The 25,733-nt window shown below is 44.2% G+C and overlaps 1 pseudogene; it reads left to right on the plus strand.

The window, feature by feature from the left end:
• Window positions 1-25,733, plus strand: part of LOC140495630 (sodium- and chloride-dependent neutral and basic amino acid transporter B(0+)-like) — an 85,612-nt pseudogene that overhangs the window by 21,002 nt on the left and 38,877 nt on the right.

Here is a 25,733-nt window from a genome sequence, read left to right on the forward strand (position 1 = left end):
ACAAAGCAGCCAGCTTGATTAGCACAATATCCACAAACAGCCATTGCCTCCACCACCAAAACTCAAAGCAGCAGTGTATACTGTCTACAACATGTACTTCAGAACTTCACCAAAGACCTTCAGACAGCACCTTGTAAACACACAACCACTTCCATCCTGAAGGACAAGGACAGCAAATGCATGGGAACACAACCTTCAGGGTCCCCTCCAAGCCATTCACCATCCTGACTTGAAAATTGATTGCTGTTTCTTCACCATGGCTGGGTCTAAATGCTGGAATTTCCTCCATAATGGCATTGTGGGTTACCCCTCGGCAGGTGGATTGGAGCAATTCAAGATGGCAACTCACTACCACCTTCTCAAGGGCAGTAAATGCTGGCCAGCCAGAGACACCCACATCCCACTAATAATTTCAGAGAAAATCTAATTTCAGCAAAATACAATGACTTTACTGACAAACCTTACTGACTTCTTTGAGAAGGTGACCAAACATGTAGATGAGAGTAAACTGGTTGGTGTGGTGTATATGGATTTCAGCAAAGCGTTTGCTAAGGTTCCCCACAGTAGGCTATTGTACAAAATGCAGAGGAATGGGATTGTGGGGGATATAGCAGTTTGGATCAGTAATTGGCTTGCTGAAAGAAGATAGAGGGTGGTGGTTGATGGGAAATGTTCATCCTGGAGTCCAGTTACTAGTGGTGTACCGCAAGGGTCAGTGTTGGGTCCACTGCTGTTCGTCATTTTTATAAACGACCTGGATGAGGGCATAGAAGGGTGGGTTAGTAAATTCGCAGATGACACTAAGGTCGGTGGAGTTGTGGATAGTGACGAAGGATGTTGCAGGTTACAGAGAAACATAGATAAGCGGCAGAGCTGGGCTGAGAAGTGGCAAATCGAGGTTAATGCGGTAAGTGTGAGGTGATTCACTTTGGTCGGAGTAACCGGAATGCAAAATACTGGGCTAATGGTAAGATTCTTGGTAGTGTCGATGAGCAGAGAGATCTCAGTGTCCAGGTACACAGATCCTTGAAAGTTGCCACCCAGGTTGACAGGGTTGTTAAGAAGGCATACAGTGTTTTAGCTTTTATTAATAGAGGGATCGAGTTCCGGAACCATGAGGTTCTGCTACAGCTGTACAAAACTCTAGTGCGGCCGCACTTGGAGTATTGTGTACAGTTCTGGTCACCACATTATAAGAAGGATATGGAAGCTTTAGAAAGGGTGCAGAGGAGATTTACTAGGATGTTGCCTGGTATGGAGGGAAGGTCTTATGAGGAAAGACTGAGGGACTTGAAGCTGTTTTCGTTAGAGAGAAGAAGGTTGAGAGGTGACTTAGTAGAGACATAAAAGATAATAGATAGGGTGGACAGAGAAAGTCTTTTTCCAAGTATGTTGACAGTGAGCACGAGGGGGCATAGCTTTAAATTAAGGGGTGATAGATATGGGACAGATGTCAGAGGTAGTTTCTTTTCTCAGAGAGTAGTAGAGGCATGGAATGCTTTGCCTGCAACAGTAGTAGATTCGCCAACTTTAAGTGCATTTAAGTTATCATTGGACACACATATGGACGTACATGGAATAGTGTAGGTTAGATGGGCTTCAGATTGGTATGACAGGTCAGTGCAACATTGAAGACCGAAGGGCCTGTACTGCGCTGTAATGTTCTATGTTCTATATTCTATGTTCTAAGTCAAATCCATGTCAAAGAAATTATTTCAAATTAATAGTTCACAAACTAATCTACTCTTCCCTGTTGTATATGAAGGTGTGGGGCTCACCATGATCCTTGTTGTTACCGCTTCCATCGGTTACGCGGCCTGCATCCTCGCCCACAGTCTGTACTACCTGTTTGCTTCCTTCCAATCACCCCTGCCGTGGGCAGACTGCTTCAGTTGGTGGGGAGCAGATGAAACATGCAGCAGGACTCCCAAAGGTGCAGTACTTACTTTGACCTTGATTCCTTAACCTTGATTCCAGATCCAGCAAAGTCTTGTAGCATCAGGGCTAAACATGGGAAACATCACAGTGTCATCTACTGACCTCCTCCACCAGCACCAATTTGACTGATGTAACAGCATTGCTCCTGGTTGGTGAACACTTGGATGAAATACTGAGGGTGCAGAATGTACTCTGGCTGGTTGACTTCAATGTCCAATTTCCAGACCTCTTGATTAAACTTAAAATATAAGCCTAACTATTAATTTAACTTGGAGCAGTGTTTTGTAAAGGAATAAGACGGTGTTATTTTCTGGGTCTGTAGACTTTGAAGGAGCAAATATGGCCTTTCGTGGAGTGATATGCGCTTCTTGTCAGTTGTGGGAGTTTAAGGAGAGTTTACGGGTTACTGTGGATTATATCTGCAATAAATGCTGTTGGTTGCGAATCCTATCAGATCGAATGGATCATTTGGAGAGACAGTTATAGGCAATGAGGAATTTGCAACAGCAAGGTATTTGATGGATTTCATTTATAAAAAGGGGGAAAAGTCACAGACACAGTCACATAGATGGGTTAATTCGAGGACAGGTAAGAGAGGTAGGCAGTTTGTGCAGGAGTCTTCTGTGGCTATCCCCATTTCAAAGAAGTATGCTGTTTTGGAAAATGTAGGTGATGGATTCTCAAGGGAACGTAGAACAAACAGCCTAGTTTCTGGTATTGAGACTGGCTCTAATGCAATGAGGAGCACATCGGGTTCGAACAGATCAATTGTGTTAGGGGACTCTCTAGTCCGAGGTACAGACAGATGTTTCTGGGGCCAGCAGTGAAAAATCAGAATGGTGTGTTGCTTCCCTGGTGCCAAGATCAAGGATGTCTCAGAGAAGGTGCAGAATGTTCTCAATGGGGAGAGGGGCCAGCAGGAGGTCATTGTCCTCTTTGGAACCAACAACATAGAAAGGGAAAAAGTTGAGATTCTGAAGGGAGATTACAGAGAGTTAGGCAGGAATTTGAAAAGGATGTTCTTGAGAGTAGTGATATCTGGATTACTCCTGGTGCTGCAAGCTAGTGAGGGCAGGGATAAGAGGATAGAGCAGATGAATGCATGGCTGAGGAGCTGGTGTATAGGAGAAGGATTCACAGTTAGGGATCATTGGAATCTCTTGGGGTAGAAGTGACCTGTACAAGAAAGACGGATTGCACCTAAATTGCACCTAATATACTGGAAGGGAGATTTGCTAGAGATGCTCGGGAGGATTTAAACTAATAAGGTGGGGGGGTGGGACCCAGGGAGATAGTGAGGAAAGAGATCAATTTGAGACTGGTACAGTTGATAATAGAACCAAGTCAAACAGTCTGGGCAGGCAGGGACAAGGTAGGACTAATATATTAAACTGCATTTATTTCAATGCAAGGGGCCTAACAGGGAAGAGATCAATCTGAGACTGGTACAGTTGATAATAGAACCAAGTCAAACAGTCTGGGCAGGCAGGGACAAGGTAGGACTAATATATTAAACTGCATTTATTTCAATGCAAGGGGCCTAACAGGGAAGGCAGATGAACTCCGGGCATGGTTAGGTACATGGGACTTGGATATTTTAGTAATTACAGAAACATGGCTCAGGGATGGACAGGACTGGCAGCTTAATGCTCCAGGATACAAATGCTACAGGAGGGATAGAAAGGGAGGCAAGAGAGGAGGGGGAGTGGCGTTTTTGATAAGGGATAGCATTACAGCTGTGCTGAGGGAGGATATTCCCGGAAATACATCCAGGGAAGTTATTTGGGTGGAACTGAGAAATAAGAAAGGGACGATCACCTTATTGGGATTGTATTATAGACACCCTAATAGTCAGAGGGAAATCGAGAACAAATTTGTAAGGAGATCTCAGCTATCTGTAAGAATAATAGGGTGGTTATCGTAGGGGATTATAACTTTCCAAACATAGACTGGGACTGCCCTAGTGTGAAGGGTTTAGATGGAGAGGAATTTGTTAAGTGTGTACAAGAAAATGTTTTGATTCAGTATGTGGATGTTCCTACTGGAGAAGATGCAAAACCTGACCTACTCATAGCATCATAGAGATGTACAGCATGGAAACAGACCCTTCGGTCCAACCCGTCCCTGCCGACCAGATATCCCCACCCAATCTAGTCCCACCTGCCAACACCCGGCCCATATCCTTCCAAACCCATCCTATTCATAAACACATCCAATTATATCAGCCTCCAGCACTTCTTCAGGCAACTCATTCCATACACGTACCACCCTCTATGTGAAAAAGTTGCCCCTAAGGTCTCTTTTAGATTTTTCCCCACTCACCCTAAACCCATGCCCTCTAGTTCTGGACTCCCTGACCCCAGGGAAAATACTTTGCCTATTTACCCTATCCATGCCCCTTTTAATTTTGTAACTTCTATAAGGTCACCCCTCAGCCTCCAACGCTCCAGGGAAAACAGCCCCAGCCTGTTCAGCCTCTCCCTGTAGCTCAAATCCTCCAACCTTGGCAACATCCTTGTAAATCTTTTCTGAACCCTTTCAAGTTACACAACATTGTTACACAACATCTTTCCGATAGGAAAGAGATCAGAATTGTGTGCAATATTCCAACAGTGGTCTAACCAATGTACTGTACAGCCGCAACATGACCTCCCAAATCCTGTACTCAATACTCTAACCGATAAAGGAAAGCATACCAAACGTCTTCTTCACTATTCTATCTACCTGTGACTCCACTTTCAAGGAGATATGAACCTGCACTCCAAGGTCTCTTTGTTCAGTAACACTCCCTAGGACCTTACTAATAAGTGTATAATTCCTACTTTGATTTGCTTTCTCAAAATGCAGCATCTCGCATTTACCTGCAAGATGTCACCATCTATTTCCCTACAGTTTATATCTTCTATCTCCTTTTCCACAGCAAATATTGATGCAAAATATTCATTTATTATCTTCCCCATTTTCTGTGGCTCCACACAAATGCCGCCTTGTTGATCTTTGAGGGGCCTATTCTCTCCCTAGTTACCCTTTTGTCCTTAATGTATTTGTAAAAACTCTTTGGATTTTCCTTAATTCTATTTGCCAAAGCTTTCTCATGAATCCAAAAGGTTTTTACAGATACATTGGACAAAAGGATATCTAGGGAGAGAATAGGGCCCCTCAAAGATCAGCAAGGTGGCCTTTGTATGGAGCTGCAAAAAATGGGAGATACTAAACGAATATTTTGTATCAATATTTCCTGTGGAAAAGGACATGGAAGATATAGAATGTAGGGAAATAGATGATGACATCTTGAAAAATGTCCATACTACAGAGGAGGAAGTGCTGGATGTCTTGAAACAGTTAAAGGTGGATAAATCTCCAGGACCTGAATGGTGTACCCTCGAACTCTGTGGGAAGCTAGAGAAGTGATTGCTGGGATATTTGTATCATTGATAGTCTCAGGTGAGGTGCCTGAAGACTGGAGGTTGGGTAACGTGGTGCCACTGTTTAAGAAGGGTGGTAAAGACAAGCCAGGGAACTATAGACCGGTGGGCAAGTTGTTGGAGGGAATCCTGAGGGATAGGATGTATATGTATTTGGAAAGGAAATGACTGATTAAGGATAATCAACATGGCTTTGTTCATGGGAAATCATGTCTCACAAACTCAGTTGAGTTTGTTGAGGAAATAACAAAGAGGATTGATGAGGGCAGAGCGGTAGATGTGATCTATACGGACTTCAGAAAGGTGTTCAACATGGTACCTCATGGGAGACTGGTTAGCAAGATTAGATCTCATGGAATACAGGGAGAACTAACCATTTGGATACAGAACTGGCTCAAAGGTAGAAGACAGAGGGAGGTGATGGAGGGTTGTTTTTCAGACTGGAGGCCTGTGACCAGTGGAGTGCCACAAGGATCGGTGCTGGATCTACTATGTTTCGTCATTTATATAAATGATTTGGGTGTGAGCATAAGAGGTAGAGTTAGTAAGTTTACATATGACACCAAAATTGGAGGTGTAGTGGACAGTGACGAAGGTTACCTCAGATTACAACAGGATCTTGACCAGATGGGCCAATGGGCTGAGAAGTGACAGATGGAGTTTAATTCAGATAAATGTGAGCTGCTGCATTTTGGGAAAGCAAATCTTAGCAGGACTTCTACACTTAATGGTAAGGTCCCAGGGAGTGTTGCTGAACAAAGAGACGTTGGAGTGCAGGTTCATAGCTCCTTGAAAGTGGAGTCGCAGGTAGATAGGATAGTGAAGAATGAGTTTGGTATGCTTTCCTTTATCGGTCAGAGTATTGAGTACAGGAGTTGAGAGGTTATATTGTGGCTGTACATGACATTGGTTCGACCACTGTTGGAATATTGCATGCAATTCTGGTCTCCTTCCTATTGGAAAGATGTTGTGAAACTTGAAAGGGTTCAGAAAAGATTTATAAGGAATTTGCCAGGGTTGGAGGATTTGAGCTATAGGGAGAGGCTGAACAAGCTGGGGCCGTTTTCCCTGGAGCGTTGGAAGCTGGCTGAGGGGTGACTTTATAGATGTTTCCAAAATCATGAGGGGCATGGATAGGGTAAATAAGCAAAGTCTTTTACTTGGGTTTTGGGAATCCAGAACTCGAGGGAATGGGTTTAGGGTGAGAGGGGAAAGATATAAAAGAGACCTAAGGGGCAACTTTTTCACACAGAGGGTGGTACGTATATGGAATGAGCTGCCAGAGGATGTGGTGGAGGCTGGTACAATTGCAACATTTAAAAGGCATTTGGATCGGTTTATGAATAGAAAGGGTTCAGAGGAATATGGACCAGGTTCTGGCAGGTGGGACTAGATTGGGTTGGGATATCTGGTCGGCCTGGATGGGTTGGACTGAAGGGTCTGTTTCCAAGCTGTACATCTCTATGACTCTATGACTCTAGAGTAACTCAGTAACACTGTTAAAGATTGGACAAGTTGATTCGAAAAGGACATAGCTGCTAGACCTGATCTGCATCAAATTATGAGGGAACCAAGAAAAGGTAAAATTAATCATCACTAAAGTGAATGAATAAACAATTTTATTATCACATGGAAGAATACAACAAAATACAGAGAGAGGTTTTCAGTTGTCTCCATGTTGCGGTGCTATTTTGAATAATATGAGTAGATAAAGCTTGAAGAGTGCCGCTCTGTCCAGAGCCAGCTCATCATCAATGAGGCCTGCATCACCATCACTTCACCACCACTTCACCGCCATCTGCACCAAACTCAACCAACATCAAAGTCAGCAATCATCGGGCGCCATCTTTTGCTGTTGGGCTGATTCTCCTCCGTTACTGCCTGTGCCAGACAAACCAATGCTGGAGTCATGTCTCTCACCTCTGGGCCCACCTTATTGATATTGCTGAAATACCCTTGTGCCAGAGCAGGACCCAAGTCGCTGATCCTCAGGTATCATCTTTTGCTGCTGGCCCTCCCTCGCCAACATTTCCTCGGTCAATGTAGCAGTGGTCAAACCCTATGCTATCCCTATACATGCTCCAGAAAAATGTAATGGCTCACTGGAGGTCCATGCTTGGCCTACTCGAAGACTGCATGCTGGTCTTTCCTGAGGTCCATGCTTGGCCAACCTGAGGACTGCACGCTCATCTCACCTGAGGTCCACACTGGGCCCACTTGATGACTGCATGCCGGTGTTGTCTGAGGTCCATGCTGAGCCTTCTCGAGGACCACACATAGGCCTTTCCTGAGGTCCATGCTTGGCCTACTTGATGACTGCACGCTGGTCTTGCCTAAGGTCCACATTGGGATCACTAGAGGATTACACGTTGGTCTTGTCTGAGATCCATGCTGGGTCCACTCGAGGACCACACGCAGACCTTTCCTGAGGTCTATGCTTGGCCCACTCAAGGATCGTATGCTGGATCCACTCAAGAACCGTCACTGGGCCTGTTCAATGTCAGCACAATAGGTTCACTCAAAGTCCACACTGGACTCGCACCACTTCCAATGCTGTCAGAGCTCGGGGCAAGAGGTAAGTAAAGGTACAGAAAGAAAAGAAAACAAGAAAGAGAAACAAAGACAACAAAATGAAAAGCAGTCAGAGAGGATGAACTCTGGCTCCATAAACAAGATGATGGAAGACATCATCAATAGTGATGTCAAACAGCAGCTGCTCAGCAAAACATTGTCTCCAGGCATTCATTTGGGGTTTCAACAGAATAACTTAGTCCCTGATCTCATTTCAGCTTTGGCTAATCATGGACAAAACAGCTGAGGTGAGAATGACTATATTTGACACAAGGCCACATTTGACCGAATGTGCCTCCAAGGAGCCCTAGGTCAACAGGAATGAGGGGAAAGCTCTCTGCTGGTTAGCACAAAGGAGGATGTTTGTAGTGGTTGAAGGTCAGTCATCTCACTCTGGCATAGCTCTGAAGGAGTTCCACAGGGTCATGTCTAAGGCTCAACCATCTTCTGCTTCTTCATCAATGACATTGCCTCCATCGTAAGGTCAGAACTGGGGATGTTCACTGATGAATGCAGAATGTTCACCATTTGTGACTCCTCAGGCACTGAAGCTGTTCATGTCCAATACAACAAGACATGGACAACATCCAGGCTTGGGCTGACATGTGAGAAATAACATTTCTGCCACACAAGTGCCAGGCAATGACCATCTCCAATAAAACAGAAACTAACCATCTTCCCTTGATATTTAATACCCTCACCATCTCTGAATCTCTCATTATCAAGATCTCAATATCAAGATATTTATCATTGACAAGTGAAACTGAACTGGACAAGCTGTTCCAAAATTTCAAATAACATTCCCATCTAAACCTCCCTCTCCAATCCCTCCCCTTGACCTGATTCAACCTGTCCATCTTCCTTCCCACCCATCTGATCCACCCTTCCCATTGACTTATCACAATTACCCACAAGCTGGACCCACTTAGCACCCTCCCACTTACCTTCTCCCAGCATCTCTGCCTCTATTTATTCCTGAGCTCCCTCCCCCCTGCAATATTCCTGATGAAGGATTTCAACCTGAAACATCGGCTTCCTCACCTCTTGATGGTGCCTGGCCTGCTGTATTCTACCAGCTTTCCATTTGTCTACCTACTTTAAATATTGTGGCTATAAGAACAGGTCAGGGGTTAGGAATACTGCAACAAGTAACTCGCCTCCTCACTCCCCAAAGCCTGTCCACCATCTACAAGACTCAATAAGGAGTGTGATAGAATTCTCTTCACTTGCCTGGATGGGTGCAGTTCCAACTGTTGTGGACTAGGCCAGACCACTCAAAACATTCTTAAGCAGACAGCCCAGACCATAACTTTGCAATGTGTTTCGGTAAGTGTACAGTGAAAATTACCTGGAGTAAATTAGTGAGGTTGACTATCAGGTTTTAAAATAGACAAAAATGTATTCACGAAATTATATCATGTAGCACAAAGAAGCCCTATAGAACTCGGTCTATCCAAAGTCGACTTAGTTATGCTGTTCCAAATACACACAACAGTCCCAATAAGCAAAGTCGCTTTAAAACACAGTGCAAGGGTAACAAATGCTGACAGGTTGAAGTTAGAAGAGCAGAAGGAGAGAGAGCCTGTTTCCACACAGCTCACTGTTGAACTCCCCACTAGTTCTGGACTGAACTGCTCAGCTAGAGAGCTGACCACTCCCCTTTCATTATACAGGCCACTTCTAAAACATGACCACTTTGGCCTGAAGTCTCATCTGTTTACATATAAACAAAAGACCTCTCAAAATCCTTTTCGTCTCTGTACCAAACTAGTTTGATCAGAGTCAAGCCCACTTACGAGCCCTCTGAAAAATATCAAGAACACAGTATCCTTGAGAAAAGGAACAGCTTTTAGGAAAAAGGGACCAGCTTCTTGACAACAATTGTACTTAATGAGTAAATCACAAATACACACATTTCCAGTTGGGTGCTTTGAATTACTTTGATCATTAAATTGCTTGACATGATGGCATACAACCTAATATCTTTGAAAGCAATTGGTGACTAATGATGTCATTCCTCCAGATGTCAAAATATGGCAAATTGATCACTTTTGTATAGACCGGATGTCAAAAATGCTGCTGAAATGATTGTGTTTGAGGAAAGACAATCACACATAAATATTAACGTTGACCATAATTGTTTTCTGATAGGGGGAGTAGGCTTAAAGGATTATATTGTCTACTCTTTCTATTCTTTTTACACTTGCTGTTTTCTCCATTACTTACATAATGAAACAAAGAACTGCAGATGCTAGAGACCTGAAGCGAAAACTGAAATAGCTGGTGAAACTCAGCAGATCTGGCAGCATCCATGTGAAGAAAGCAGAAGTAATGTAGTGAGACTGGTGACTCTTCATCAAAACTGTTAGCAGCTCAGAAAAAACTGCTATTAATGCTGAAGCTGAAATCGGGGGTGTGGGGAGAGGTGAGCGGATACATGGCAATGAATCCAAAATAGAGAGAGAGAGAGAGAGAGAGAGAGAGATATGAAAAGGGTAGTGAAACATGGAGATTGTACAGAGCAAGCTAGGTCAGAAGAAAAGCTGAATGCGTGATAATAAAAGTTAAGAAGAGAAAATGTGTTTGTTGTGTTGAATACAACCCATACAATGTAGTAATGGGTCTAGGGGTATGTGGGAATGGGTGACTGTGCAATAAACAACCCATGTGATAACAGGACCAGGTATGGGATGGGTAAGAATCATGGAGGGATGAAGTCAGGTTTCAAAAATTATTGAACTCGATGTTGAGACTGCAGGATCCCAGAGCAGAAAATGTGATGTTGTTCTTTGAGCTGGCACTGTCCCTTGCTGGAGCACTGTAGAAGGCCTGAAATAGAAATGTTGCTGTGGGTACACATTGGGATGTTAAAGTGACAGGCAATTGGAAGCTCAGGGTCATGTGTACAATGTGGTCTCCTCTACACTGGGGAGACAAAATGTAGGCTTGGAGACCGCTTTGCAGAGCACTTGTGTTCTGTTTGCAAAAATGATCCTGAAGTTTCCATTGTGAACAGGTTTAACTGTTCTCTCTTCTTTTCAGGTTATTCATTGGTGTTCCTAATCCTGCAACCTCCATTGCCCCCCCCCATATCTACAGACTGCTCCTTCTCCCCTATTTTTCATTTCTTTCCTCTTCTTCTCTGCAGCCTCCATTTCCTCTCTGCCTACTTCATAGAACATAGAACATTACAGTATGGAACAGGCCCTTTGGCCCTCGACATTGCATTGACCTATGGAGCCAATCTGAAGCCCATCCATCCTACACTATTCTATTTTCATCCATATGTTTATCCAATGACCATTTAAATGCCCTTAAAGTTGGCGAGTCTACTTCTGTTGCAGGCAGTGCGTTCCATGCTCCTATTACTCTGAATAAAGAAACTACCTCTGACCTCTGTCCTATATCTATCACCCCTCAATTTGTAGCTATGTCTCCTCGTGCTAGCCATTACCATCTGCGGAGAAAGGCTCTCCCTGTCCACACAATCTAATCTGCTGATTATCTTATATGTCTCAATTAAATCACCTCTCAACCTTCTTCTCTCTAATGAAAACAGCTTCAAATCCCTCAGCCTTTCCTCATACAACCTACCTTCCATAACAGGCAATATCCTAGTAAATCTCCTCTGAACCCTTTCCAAAGCTTCCACGTCCTTCCCATAATGCGGTGAACAGAACTGTAAACATTACTCCAAGTGTGGCCACACCAGAGTTTTGTACAGCTCAGCATATCCTCGTGGCTCCGAAACCCAATACCTCTACCAATAAAAGCTAACACACTGTTTGCCTTCTTAAAAACCCTCTCAGCCTAGAGACCAACTACATGGACACCGAGATCTCTGCTCATCTACGCCACCAGCAATCTTACCATGAGCTCGGTACTCTTTATTCCTGTTGCTTCTTCCAAAGTGATTCACCTCACACTTTTCTGCATTAAACTCTATTTGCCACCTCTCATCCCAGCTCTGCAACTTATCTATGTCCCTCTGTAATCTGCAACATCCTTCAGCACTATCCACAACTCCACCAACCTTAGTGTCATCTGCAAATTAACTAACCCATCCTTCTATGCCCTCATCCAGGTCATTTATAAAAATGACACAAAGCAGTGGCCCCAACACAGATCCTCGCAGTACACCACTAGTAAATGAATGCTAGAATGAACATTTCCCATAAGCACCATCTCTGTCTTCTTTCAGCTGGCCAATTTCGGATCCGAACTGCTAAATTGCCCTTAAACTCATGCCTCTGTATTTTGCGCAAAAGCCTACCATGGAGAACCTTATCAAATACCTTACTGAAATCCACATACACACATCAACCATTTTACCTTCATCCATCTGTCTGGTCACCAACTCAAGGAACTCAATAAGGTTTGTGGGGCTCAACCTACCCTTCACATAACCGTGTTGACTTCCCATGTTGCTTCCTCATTCTCCATGGGAGTCATACTGGAGGATTGGAAGAAGGTGAATGTCGTTCCTCTTTTCAAGAAGGAAGTCCCTGGCAATTACAGACAAGTCAGTTTTACGTCTGTGGTCAGCAAGGTTTTGGAAAGAATTCCGAGGGATAGGAATTATGACTATTTGGAAAAGCACAGTGTGATTAAAGGCAGTCAGCATGGCTTTGTGAGGGGCACGTCATGCCTCATAACCTTATTGAGTTCTTTGAGGAGGTGACGAGACAGGTTGATGAAGGTTGAGCAGTGGATGTGGTGTATGTGGACTTCAGAAAGGCATTTGATAAGGTTCCCCATGGTAGGCTCATTCATAAAATCAGAAGGTATGGGATACAGGGAGATTTGGCTATCTGAATGCAGAATTGGTTGTAGATGAAAAGTATTCTGTCTGGAAGTTAGTGTTGAGTGGTGTCCCACAGGGCTCTGTTCTTAGGCCTCTGCTCTTTATAATTTTTATACATGACTTGAATGAGGAGGTTGATGGATGGGTTCGTAAATTTGCAGATGACACAAAGGTTGAAGGTGCCATTGATAGCATTGAGGGCTGTTGCAGTTTGCAGCGTGACATAGACAGGATGCAGAGCTTGGCTGAGAAATGGCAGATGGAGTTCAACCTGGATAAATGCGAAGTGATGCATTTTGGAAGGTTGAACTTGAATGCTGAATATAAGATTAAAGACAGGATTCTTGTCAGTGTGGAGGAACAGAGGGATCTAGGTGTGCAAGTACATAGATCCCTCAAAGTTGCCACCCAAGTGGATAGGGTTATTCAGAAAGCAGATGGTGTTTTGGCTTTTATTGACAGAGGGATGGAGTTTAAGAGCCACAAGGTTAGTCGCAGCTCTATAAGTCCCTGGTGAGATCAAACTTGGAATATTGTGTCCAGTTCTGGTTGCCCTACTGTAGGAAAGATACAGAGGTATTGGAGAGGGTGCAAAGAAGGTTTATCAGGATGCTGCCTGGACTGGAGGGCTTGCCTTATGAAGAGAGGTTGACTGAGCTCGGAAAATTTTTTCTGGAGAAAAGGAGGAAGAGAGGTGACTTGATCAAGGTATAAAATGTAACGAGAGGCATGGATAGATTCAATAGGCAGAGACATTTCCCCAGGGCAGGATTGTCTGGCACAAGAGGTCATAGTTTTAAGTTATTAGGAAAAAGGTATTTAGGGGATGTCAGAGGACGGTTCTTTGTGCAAAGAGTTGTGAATGCATGGCATGAGTTGCAGCGGTGGAAGCGGTGGTGGAAGCAGAGTCATTAGGGACATTTGAGTGACTGTTGGACATGCACGTGGACAGCAGTGAATTGAGGGGTGCATAGGTTAAGTTATTTTCTTTTACATTAGGATTAATCATCAACTCAACATCAGGCCAAAAGGCCTGTTCTATGCTGTATTTCTCTATGTTCTCTATGCTCTATGTGACTTATTCCTCTTGGGACGATTATAAATCTAATCTCTTTTCCAACACTTTACCTACAACTGAAGTAAGGTTCACTGGTCTATAATTACCAGGGTTGTCTCTTCTCCCCCTCTTGAACAAGGTGACAACATTTGCTATTCTCCAGTTTTCTGGTACTATTCCTGTAGACAATGATGACATGAAGATCAAAGCCAAAGGCTCTGCAATCTCCTCCCTGGCTTCCCAAAGAATCCTCAGATAAATCCCATCCGGCCCAGGGGACTTATCTATTTTCACACTTTCCAGAATTGCTAACGCCTCCTCCTTGTGAACCTCAATCCTGTCTAGTCTAGATTTGGAGATGCCGGTTTTGGACTGGGGTGTACAAAGTTAAAAATCACACAACACCAGATACTCCAATCACCTGATGAAGGAGCATTGCTCCGAAAGCTAGTGTGCTTCCAATTAAACCTGTTGGACTAAAACCTGGTGTTGTGTGATTTTTAACTTTGTAATCTCCTAGGTTATGCTGTGATCTCTCTGTAACCTCCTCCATGCTGAGTCAGTCAGAGTGAAACAGTGGCTCTGATTCTCATCATTTGAAATCAGAACATAATATTAAACCAAAACGTATTCCACTGTCAGACATTGTGTAGGATGAACAACATGACAGTTCCAAGGTATTGGAGATTACAGAAAGCTATCAGCATGGAACAAGGGCTCAGTGAAGTTACTGGAGAGTTCATTGTAGCTTCGAGTAAACTGTCCAGCCATTTTAAATGTAAGGAATTTAAAGAGAGAGAGAGAGAGCTTAGCAGTTAGAGTTGTGAACAGGTGAAAAACTGCAAGCATTTCCACTGAGTTCCTGACACAGTTTGAGAAATAGCATTGTCCTTGAATATGGCAGAACAGAACTCGAGAGAAGTCAGAGGTAATGACAATGAGGTCTCTGCTTAAGTAAATAAACTGTAGCTGAGTAATCCAAAGGCCACAATGAAGATAAAGTCCTGTTTCCAATACTTCGACCAACACTGGGCACAGAATTGTCCTTTTCTGAACGTGGTAGTTTAATTCATAAGAAGAATGATCATTCTCAGAAAGAAATTCCAGATGAAGGTGGATGGAGAAAATATTGACAGAAAGAAATGACCTTGCACTTGGTTCTCAAACACCAGCAGGTCAGTGAGAGATCAGTACAGATTTAAGCAATGAAAAGAATAAGGACAATAATGTTTTGTTTTAGTATTAATTTTTCATTCACTGTACACATTCCAATCTGTCCTGCAAAAATATCCCAAAAGCTTGATATTTAAAAGGAAATAAATAGAAACTGAAGTAAATCAATAAGTATTTCATTGATTTTTAATGTTAATATTCTATTCTGAAATAAAACTGAATTGAATTATAGTCAAATCCAAGTACATTTGATGCTTTAGTCTGATAGGTTCTGTGTGTAATGGACAGTGTCCTTGTATAATACATGTTTCTGTTGTCTTTTATTTTTAGTAAAGTGGTTTTACGCCGTTCCAGTTCAATGGATGAGACTGGGGAGATAGTCTGGTATTTAGCTCTTTGTCTGCTCCTGGTCTGTCTGATAATGGGGGCAGCATTATCAAAAGGAATCAAATCTTCAGGAAAGGCAAGTCTTGAATAGAGTTAAAACTAATGACAAAATACAGATTTCTGTGACAATAAAACTAGAATTGAGAAGTCCTTATGTGAAGTGGCTGTTTCTCTCCCAGGTGATGTTGACAGTGTCTCATTGAGTTGCGGCCAATCCATATTCATCAGCACTTCAGGCCTGAGGGAAATGTTAGTCCAAAACCTCTAATCTCTGTATCCTTGGAGAGCAGACATATGCCCAAAGAAACCCATTGGGATTTTGTGGAAACCCTGACACATTTCACTCTAATGTGCGAAATGCCCAAGAAATGCCCGTGGGCGGCACGGTGGCACAGTGGTTAGCACTGCTGCCTCACAGCGCCTGAGACCCGGGTTCAATTCCCGCCTCAGGCGACTGACTGTGTGGAGTTTGCACGTTCTCCCCGTGTCTGCGTGGGTTTCCTCCGGGTGCTCCGGTTTCCTCCCACAGTCCAAAGATGTGCAGGCCAGGTGAATTGGCCATGCTAAATTGCCCATAGTGTTAGGTAAGGGGTAAATGTAGATGTAGGGGTATGGGTGGGTTACGCTTCGGCGGGGCGGTGCGGACTTGTTGGGCTGAAGGGCCTGTTTCCACACTGTAAGTAATCTAATCTAATCTAATCTAAAATTGACATTTCTGATGGGCAGTTTTCCTGCTCACTGGGACTTGCCATTGGGACACTGGGACAGTCCCAGTGTACTTAGCAGGATAGTTACAGATTCATAGGATCATGTCCACACTGATTCTCCAAAGAATAACTCACCCAGACCCATTCCCCTACATTTACTCCTGACTAATGCACTTAAACTGAACATCTTTAGATTGTGTAGGAAATTGGAGCACTCGGAGGAAACCCATGCAGACACGGGGAGTATGCGCAAACACCACACAGACAGTCACCCAAAGATGGAATTGAACTCGGTCCCTAGTGCTGTGAGGTGTCAGTGCTAACCACTGAGCTACCGTGCCTCCCCATTTGAAACATACCAAACTGCCAATCATATGGTGGCAGCAGTGGAAGTGGGTGTGCACCAGTTGAGGGAGATTGGAGAGAGGTTGTGGAAAGATCAAGCTTCATACAATGTCTTCAGCCACAATGAAGTCTTGATTGATTCTGCCATCCATCCTGAAGGTTCAGGAGTGTCTTACAGGTCCGTTAATACACACTGCATCTCAGCATCCCTCCTCGTCAGCATTCTTCTGTATACATCCCCACTGAAGACTTCACCTGAGTCCCCTGGAACAGGGCTTCCTGTTGATCTTGCCCTGCACTGAGCTGGAATATGAATCATTCTTGTTTGGTTGTAGTCTACGCACAGCCAGTGACTCACCACATGTTGGTCCTAGTTTGATGCCAGCCTCCAACACAAATGTCATGCCAATGTTTGAGTTGGTGACTGAGTGTCAGATCAGGGGCTTCTTCATCACGGTGGTACAGATGCTGACCTCTTCCTCCAGGAGACACTGGGACTGGTCAGGCTGGGGAACTAAAAGTAGACAATTAGAAAAGAGATGAGGTTGGGATGAGAGTGGACTGGGTAGCAGGATGGAGACAGTGAGGTCTGCAAATGCTGGAGATCAGAGTTGAGAGCATGTTGCTGGAAAAGTGCAGCAGGTCAGGCAGCATCCGAGGAGCAGGACAATTGGCGTTTCAGGCCGGAGCCTTTCATCAGGAATGAAGATATCCATAGTCACGCTGTAACCAGGTTCATGATTAAACCAGACATCAGGATGATGGTGAGGTGGCATTTGAGAATAGCAGAAGGAATTGTCCCTCTGTTTTGCTTAAAGTGTCCAACTGCTGCAACAAAATAAAGTTTGAGGTAATGTAAATCAGAAAGCAAAAACACACCATCATTCTGTTTACTCCCTGCAGCACTGTTCCCTGTGGTACTGTGATCCATCTTGCGGGAGACTCAGGAGATGCAGACATTATCATTATCTCACTGGTTCTAACCATTTTACTGTGTGAAGGACAAGCTGAATAGCTGAAGGTGTGTGGGAACAATGAGACCTGGGTGTGAGCCTGGTAACTGGATTGTGAATGAGAGTTAGACTGAGTATCTGGATGTGGGAGAGGAGTCTTGTTGGGGTTACTGCTGTTAAACTATGGACATTGAGTCTGGTGCAGTGTTGAGGAAATATCCCTTTCTGTTTCATTCTCAACATTGATTACTCTCCTATTAGTGTACAGTTCAGTGTGGTCAATGATGTCCCAGTAATACAGGGAAATCTAACAAGTTACTCTCCACACTCAGGTGGTTTATTTCACCGTGACATTCCCATACGTGGTTCTGACCATACTCCTGATCCAAGGGCTTACCCTGGATGGAGCCAATAAAGGAATTCAATTCTACATTGGGAGCCAATCAGACTTCTCCAAACTGGCTGATGCTGAGGTAAGTGTAATATTCAAGTTGACTGAAGTTCACATTGTTTAATATAGTTGCTTTTTATTTCAGTTTGATTTTGTTGATAACCTGGAATCGTCAATTGTCAACCTGATTGTTGCTTTAGTGGGCTCTTGTTTAAATGCTACAGAACATTCAGTTTGGATGTTGCCAAATTTTAACAGAGCCCCATGATAAATCATAATGAGTTAGTTTACAGTTTCTATCATGCTGCTGCTTTGGGGTGAGAAGGGTTGGAGAGGGCTATGGTAGGGAGGGAAAAGATAAAATGTCATGGAATGGGTTGGCAAGGGTTGTGATGGGGGAGAAGGGATTGGAAAACTGGGTCAGAAAGAATGAGAGGGAACTGGATTCAATGAAACTTCTTCCATATTGCTTCTTTCTGAAATGTTTTGGAAAAGAATCAATCATTTTCAGTGACTGGATAAATATTGGGGGAAATTGGAGAAAAATGTGCTCCTCACTCTCATCAACATCTGAGGTCTGAGTGAACATGGAAAGTGATGGAGAGTCGTATCCACCAATCAGATTATTTTATTGTGAAATGTACCGCTGATGATCTCCGATAAGAAGGAAGTGTGAGGTTAGTCTATGTGTATGTGATTAAGAGAGAGGAAGATTACTCATTCATTGTGGGACCAACCCCCAACCCACTCCACAACCCTCACAATAATGTAGTTTTATCAGTTAAATGAGGTGAAGGGAAATCTCTCAGCACTGATTAATTTTTCATGTGATTTACCAGGTTTGGAAAGATGCTGCAACACAAATTTTATATTCCCTTGCAGTCGCCGTGGGACCTTTAATAACTCTGTCATCCTACAACAAATTCCATAACAACTGTGTCAGAGATACCATTGTTGTCTGTGTTGTTAATTGTGCTACGAGTGTGTATGTTGGATTCGTCATCTTCTAAGTCCTTGGACACATCGCTCATGTACAAGACAAGCCTATTGCAGAGGTTGTACAGTCAGGTAACTGCAGAGTCAATCTTCCTGGTCTGAGTGAATGCAGGAGTACAGTATCACATGATGTCTCTCATTAGTTAACTATCCTCATCTTCATTACTTTATAAATCTTTATTGTGAATTTCAATGGAATTAGAACATAGAACAGTACAGCACAGAACAGGCCCTTCAGCCCACGATGTTGTGCCGACCACTGATCCTCATGTATGCACCTTCAAATTTCTGTGACCATATGCATGTCCAGTAGTCTCTTAAATGTCCCCAGTGACCCTGCCTCCACAACTGCTGCTGGGAATGCATTCCTTGCTCTCACAACTCTCTGTGTAAAGAACCCGCCTCTGACATCCCCTCTATACTTTCCTCCAACCAGCTTAAAACTATGACCCCTCGTGTTAGTCATTTCTGCCCTGGGAAATAGTCTCTGGCTATCGACTCTATCTATGCCTCGCATTATCTTGTATACCTCTTCTCCTCCTTTTCCCTAATGAAAAAAGTCCAAGCTCAGTCAACCTCTCCTCATAAGATAAGCCCTCCAGTCCAGGCAGCATCCTGGTAAACCTCCTCTGAACCCTCTCCAAAGCATCCACATCTTTCTTATAATAGGGCGACCAGAACTGGACGCGTATTCCAAGTGCAGTCTAACCAAAGTTTTATAGAGCTGCAACAAGATCTCATGTCTCTTAAACTCAATCACCTGTTAATGAAAGCCAATACACCATATGCCTTCTTAACAACCCTGTCCACTTGGGGGGCCATTTTAAGGGATCTATGTACCTGCACACCAAGATCTCTCTCCTCCTCCACACTGCCAAGAATCCTAAGATTAATCCTGTACTCAGCTTTCAAATTCGACCTTCCAAAGTTCATCACCTCACACTTATACAGGTTGAACTCCATCTGCCACCTCTCAGCCCATCTCTGCATCCTGTCAATGTCCCGCTGCAGCCTACAACAGCCCTCAATGACACCTGCAACCTTTGTGTTGTCTGCAAACCTGCTGACCCATCCTTCAATCGACTCATCCAAGTCATTAATAAAAATTATAAACTATAGAGGCCCAAGGACAGAGCCCTGTGGAACACCACTCACCACAGACTTCCAGGCAGAATATTTTCCTTCTACTACCACTCACTGTCTTCTGTTGGCCAGCCAATTCTGTATCCAGACAGTTATGTTCCCCTGAATCCCAATCCTCCTGACTTTCTGAATAAGCCTACCATGGGGAACCTTATCAAATGCCTTGCTGAAGTCCATATACACCACATCCACAGCTCGACCCTCATCAACTTTTCTAGTCACATCCTCAAAGAACTCGATAAGGTTTGTGAGGCATGACCTGCCCCTCACAAAGCTGTGTTGACTGCATTTAATCAAGCCATGCTCTTCCAGATGGTCATAAATCCTATCCCTCAGAATCCTTTCTAACACCTTGCAGACGTGAGACTTACTGGTCTGTAATTGCCAGGGATTTTCCTATTTCCTTACTTGAAGAGAGGAATTACATTTGCCTCTCTCCAGTCCTCAGGTACGACTCCAGTGGAGAGCGAGAATGCAAAGATCTTCGCAAGCGGCGAAGCAATTGCATTTCTCATTTCCCAAAGCAGCCGAGGACATATCTGGTCCGGGCCTGGCGACTTGTCAATCTTAATGTTTGACAAAATTTTCAGCACATCAGCTTCCTCTACCTCTATCCATTCCAGCATGCACACCTGCTCTTCAAAGGTTTCATTCACTACAAAGTTCGTTTCTTTTGTAAAGACAGAAGCAAAAAACTCATTTAGGGCTTCCCCTACCTCCTCAGACTCCACACACAAATTCCCTATGCTATCCCTGATCGGCCCTATTCTTTCTTTGACCATTCTCTTATTCCTCACATAAGTGTAAAATACCTTTGTGTTCTGCTTAATCCGTTCTGCCAAGCCTTACTCGTGCCTCCTCCTGGCTCTCCTCAGACCATTTTTAAGCTCCTTCCTTGCCTGCCTGTAATCCTGTAGCGCTGAGCTTGACCCTAACTTCCTCCACCTTATGTAAGCTACCTTCTTCATTTTGACAAGAAGCTCCACCGCTCTCGTCATCCAAGGTTCCTTTATCTTACCACTTCTTGCCTGTCTCAGAGGGACATATTTATTCATCACTTGCAACAACTGTTCCTTAAACAGTCTCCACATGTCTATAGTGCCTTTACCATGGAACAATTGCTCCCAATCCATGCTTCCTAACTCATGTCTAATCGCATCATAGTTTCCTCTTCCCCAATTAAATATCCTCCCATTTTGCCTAATCCTCTCTTTCTCCATAGCTATGTAGAATGTGAGGCAGTTGTGGCCACTATCACCAAAATCCTCTCCCATTTCTGAGCTGATAACAAAGGGAACAGAGTGCTTGGGACCTCTGTGAATGAACTTCAATGTATCTGTTCAGGGACAACTTTCTAGAGCAAAAGCAATTAAATATCTCTATTTAATTCCTTCTCATCCTGATCTCATCATCATTCTCCTGCTCCCTCTCCCAAGGATCCAGTGTTGGGTTTGGAGTTATTGTAATGAGGTGGAAGGTTTTCATTTATTTTAAGATTAGATTACGTTACAGTGTGAAAACAGGCCCTTCGGCCAACAAGTCCACACCAACCCGCCGAAGCGCAACCGACCCATACCCCTACATTTACCCCTTACCTAACACTACGGGCAATTTAGCATGGCCAATTCACCTGACCTGCACATCTTTGGACTGTGGGAGGAAACCGGAGCACCCGGAGGAAATCCACGCAGACACGGGGAGAACGTGCAAACTCCACACAGTCAGTCGCCTGAGGCGGGAATTGAACCTGGGTCTCAGGCGCTGTGAGGCAGCAGTGCTAACCACTGTGCTGCCCCAAAATTAATCAGTTTTTATTTAGATTACTTTCCGAACAGCATACCACCCAGATCCATTCCCCTTCACCTAACACTACACGCAATTTGGCGTGGCCAATTCACTTAACCTGTACATTTTTGGACTATGGGAGGAAACCGGAGCACCCGGAGGAAACCCACACAGACACGGGGAGAATGTGCAAACTCCACACAGACAGTTGCCTGAGGCGGGAATTGAACCCAGATCTCTGACGCTGTGAGGTTGCAGTGCTAACCACTGTGCCACTGTGCTGTCCTGTTTCTGAGGAATGTGATTAGCACCACCCATTGTAAATGGTGTGAGAATAATGGAGAAGCCTGAGAATGTCAGAGGAGAGTCAAGGAATACTTCATGCATGGATAGAATGATTCACTTAGAGTTATAGTTATAGAGTCACAGAGATGTACAGCATAGAAACAGACACTTCGGTCCCACTCGTCCATGCCAACCAGATATCCGAAATCAATCTTGTCCCATTTGCCAGCATTTGGCCCTTCCTATTTCTATACCCATCCAGATGACTTAAATATTGTAATTGTACCAGTCTCCACCACTTCCTCTGGCACCTCATTCCATACATGCACCACCCTCTGCATGAAAAAGTTGTACATCCCTGTACAAAGTTAAAAATCACACAACACCAGTTTATAGTCCAACAGGTTTAATTGGAAGTACTATCTTTCGGACCGTTGCTCCTTCAACCACCTGATGAAGGAGCAGTGTTCCAAAAGCTAGTGTTTCCAATTAAACCTGTTGGACTATAAACTGGTGCTGTGTGATTTTTAACTTTGTACACCCCAGTCCAACACCGGCATCTCCAAAACATCCTTGTAAACCTTTGCTGAACACTTTCAAGTTTCACTGCATCTTTTTTCTGTCGCGGGGAGACCAAAATTGCATGTAGTATTCCAAAAGTGGCCTAACCAATGTCCTGTCCAGCCACAATGTGACCTCCCAACTCCTGTACTCAATGCACTGACCAATAAAGACAAGCATTCTTCTTTTCTCGGCGGTGGTGGCAGTGGGGACCAGAGGCCTGATGGGAAGATAACAGGGTCGGGGTGGGCTGCTGGGTAACTAAGGCTTTATATTTGGGTGGTTGCTTTACTGAAAACACGACTCGGATAGTGTCTCCCACCCATCCTCCTCCTCTAACCAAAAACAAATTCCTGTATGTCAGCTTGAAAGGATGACTAGTCTTTTCTTCCCTCTCTTTTAGTTTTCAGTCAGCTCGTTGGGAATTTAAGATAGTGGGAATGGAGGTTAGGGCAGTAGAATGTTCTTCCTGCAGAATGTGGGAAGTAAGGGTCACCACAATTGTCCCTGATGACTGCATCTGCGAGAAGTGCACCCAACTCCAGCTCCTTGAAAACCGTGTTAGGGAACTGGAACTATTGCTGGATGATCTTCGGATCATTTGGGAGGCAGAAGGGGTGACTGAGAGGAATTACAGGGAAGTAGTCATACCTCAGATCCAAGAAGGATGTAGATGGGTTACTGTTAGGGGCTGGAAAGGGAATCAGCTGGCAGTGCAGGGTTGCCCTGTGGCCATTCCCCTCATCAACAAGTATACCGTTTTGGATACTGTTGTGGGGGGGGGGGGAGGTGATGAGTTACCAGGGGGATGCAATGGGGCACAGGTCTCTGGGACAGAGTCTGTCCCTGTTGCTCAGAAGAGAAGTGGGAATAGGAGCAGAGCATTAATCATTGGGGGGGGACAGGTAGGAGATTCTGTGGGAACGAAAGAGACGTACGGTTGGTGTGTTCTCTCCCAGATGCCAGGGTTGGTGATGTCTCTGATTTTGTTTTATGGAACCTTGAGGGGGAGGGATGGGCACCAATGACATAGGGTGGAAGAGAGATGGGGATTTAAGGCAGAAATTCAGAGAGCTAGGATGGAAGCTTAGAGCTAGGGCAAACAGAGTTGTTATCTCTGGTTTGTTGCCTGTGCCATGTGCGTGCGAGGCGAGGATTGGAAGAGCGAGGAATTGAACAAGTGGCTACAGGAATGGTGCAGGAGGGAGAGTTTTGGATTCCTGGATAGCTGGGGTTCATTCTGGGGTAGGTGGGACCTCTACAAACAGGACGGTCTTCACCTGAACCAGAGGGGCACCAATATCCTCAGGGTGAAATTTGCTAACCCCCTTCTTCACTATCTTATCTACCTGTTGTTCCACTTTCAAGGAACTATGAACCTGCACTCAGGCATCTCTTTGTTAGCATTAAGTGTTACCATTAAAAGTTTCAGTCCTGCCCTGATGTGACTTTCAAAAATGCAGCACTTCTCATTTATCTAAACGAAACTCTTTCTGCCACACCTCAGCCCATTTGCCCATCTGATCAAGATCCCATTGTACTCTGAGGTAACCTTCTTTGCTGTCCACTACACCTGCAATTTTTGTATTATCAACAAACTTACCCTACACAAAGTTACAGCAATATGTTAAGTGTTTTACTGTTCAACATCACTAGCTCTCGAGATCTCCACTGTTGGACTCAAAATGGTGATAGCCTCATCCACCCAAACACACATGTTGGCAGTGGTGATAAACAAAGACTGAGGATAAGTGTTCACAGCATGGTGAGCAGTAGTTGACTGGCAGTGATGGTTACACCAATAAACTAACCCCAAGAAGGGGGCAACCTGGTGAACATCAAACTCAAGATGAAGGAAAAGGAAAAGGGGATGATCTCAGAAGGAACTTGAAGGGCATATAGTCTCTATCATGGGAGGCAGTGGTATGTAGGACAGACCAGTCCAGTTAAAGTCAGTGAGCTGAAATGTGATTGAAATGTATAAGTTTGCTGATGATACCACCATAGTGGGCAGGATCTCTAACAACGATGAGAATAGAGAAAAGAGATTGAGAGCTTAGTGGTACTGTGTAAAGATTCTCTGGTGAGTTGATAAGGAAAGGATTTTCTTTTTTATTGGGATTTTTTTTGTCATTTCATTTATCTATTATTTGATATTATAGTTGGACTAAGTTAAGCATCAGATTATAAATGGCAGGAGATCCCAGAGCCGTGTTATGTTCCTCTTGCTCAATGTGGGAGCTCAGGGACACGGATGATGTATTTGACTTCTTCACCTGCAGGAAGTGTGTCCAGCTGCAGCTCTTGTTCAACTGCATGACAGCTCTGGAGCTGTAAGTGGATTCACTGTGGTGTATCTGCGATGCTGAGGGGGTCATAGATAGCATGTTTAGTGAATTGGGCACACCACAGATTAGAATTACTGAAGAAGAAAGGGATGGGTGACCAAAAGGCAGAGAAAGAGCAGGAACACAGTGCAGGTGTCCCCTGCGGTCATCTCCCTCCAAAACAGGGAGACCGTTTTGGATAATGTTGGGGGAGATGGCTCACCAGAGGAAGGCAGTAGCCAGGTTCATGGCACCATGGCTGGCTGTGCTGTACAAAAGGACAGGAATGAGTGGAAGGACTTAGAGATGTACAGCATGGAATCAGACCCTTCGGTCCAACTCGCCCGACCAGATATCCCAACCCCATCTAGTCCCACCTGCCAGCACCCAACCCTCCAAACCCTTCTTATTCATATACCCATCCAAATGACTCTTAAATGTTGTAATTGTACCAGCCTCCACCACATCCTCTGGCAGCTCATTCCATGCACGTACCACCCTTAGCATGAAAAGGTTGCCCCTTAGGTCTCTTTTATATCTTACCCCCTCACCCTAAACCTACGTCCTCTAGTTCTGGACTTCCCAATCCCAGAGAAAAGACTTTGTCTATTTATCCTGTCCATGCCCCTCATAATTTTGTGAACCTCTATAAGGTCACCTCTCAGCCTCCGACGCTCCAGGGAAAACAGCCGCAGCCTGTTCAGCCTCTCCCTGTTGCTCAGATCTTCCAACCCTGGCAACATCCTTGTAAATCTTTTCTGAACCCTTTCAAGTTTCACAACATCTTTCAAATAGGAAGGAGACCAGAATTGCATGCAATATTCCAACAGTGGCCTAACCAATGTCCTGTACAGCTGCAACATGACCTCCCAACTCCTGTACTCA

Source organism: Chiloscyllium punctatum, chromosome 25, assembly GCF_047496795.1.
Source record: "Chiloscyllium punctatum isolate Juve2018m chromosome 25, sChiPun1.3, whole genome shotgun sequence".
Taxonomy (NCBI): domain Eukaryota; kingdom Metazoa; phylum Chordata; class Chondrichthyes; order Orectolobiformes; family Hemiscylliidae; genus Chiloscyllium; species Chiloscyllium punctatum.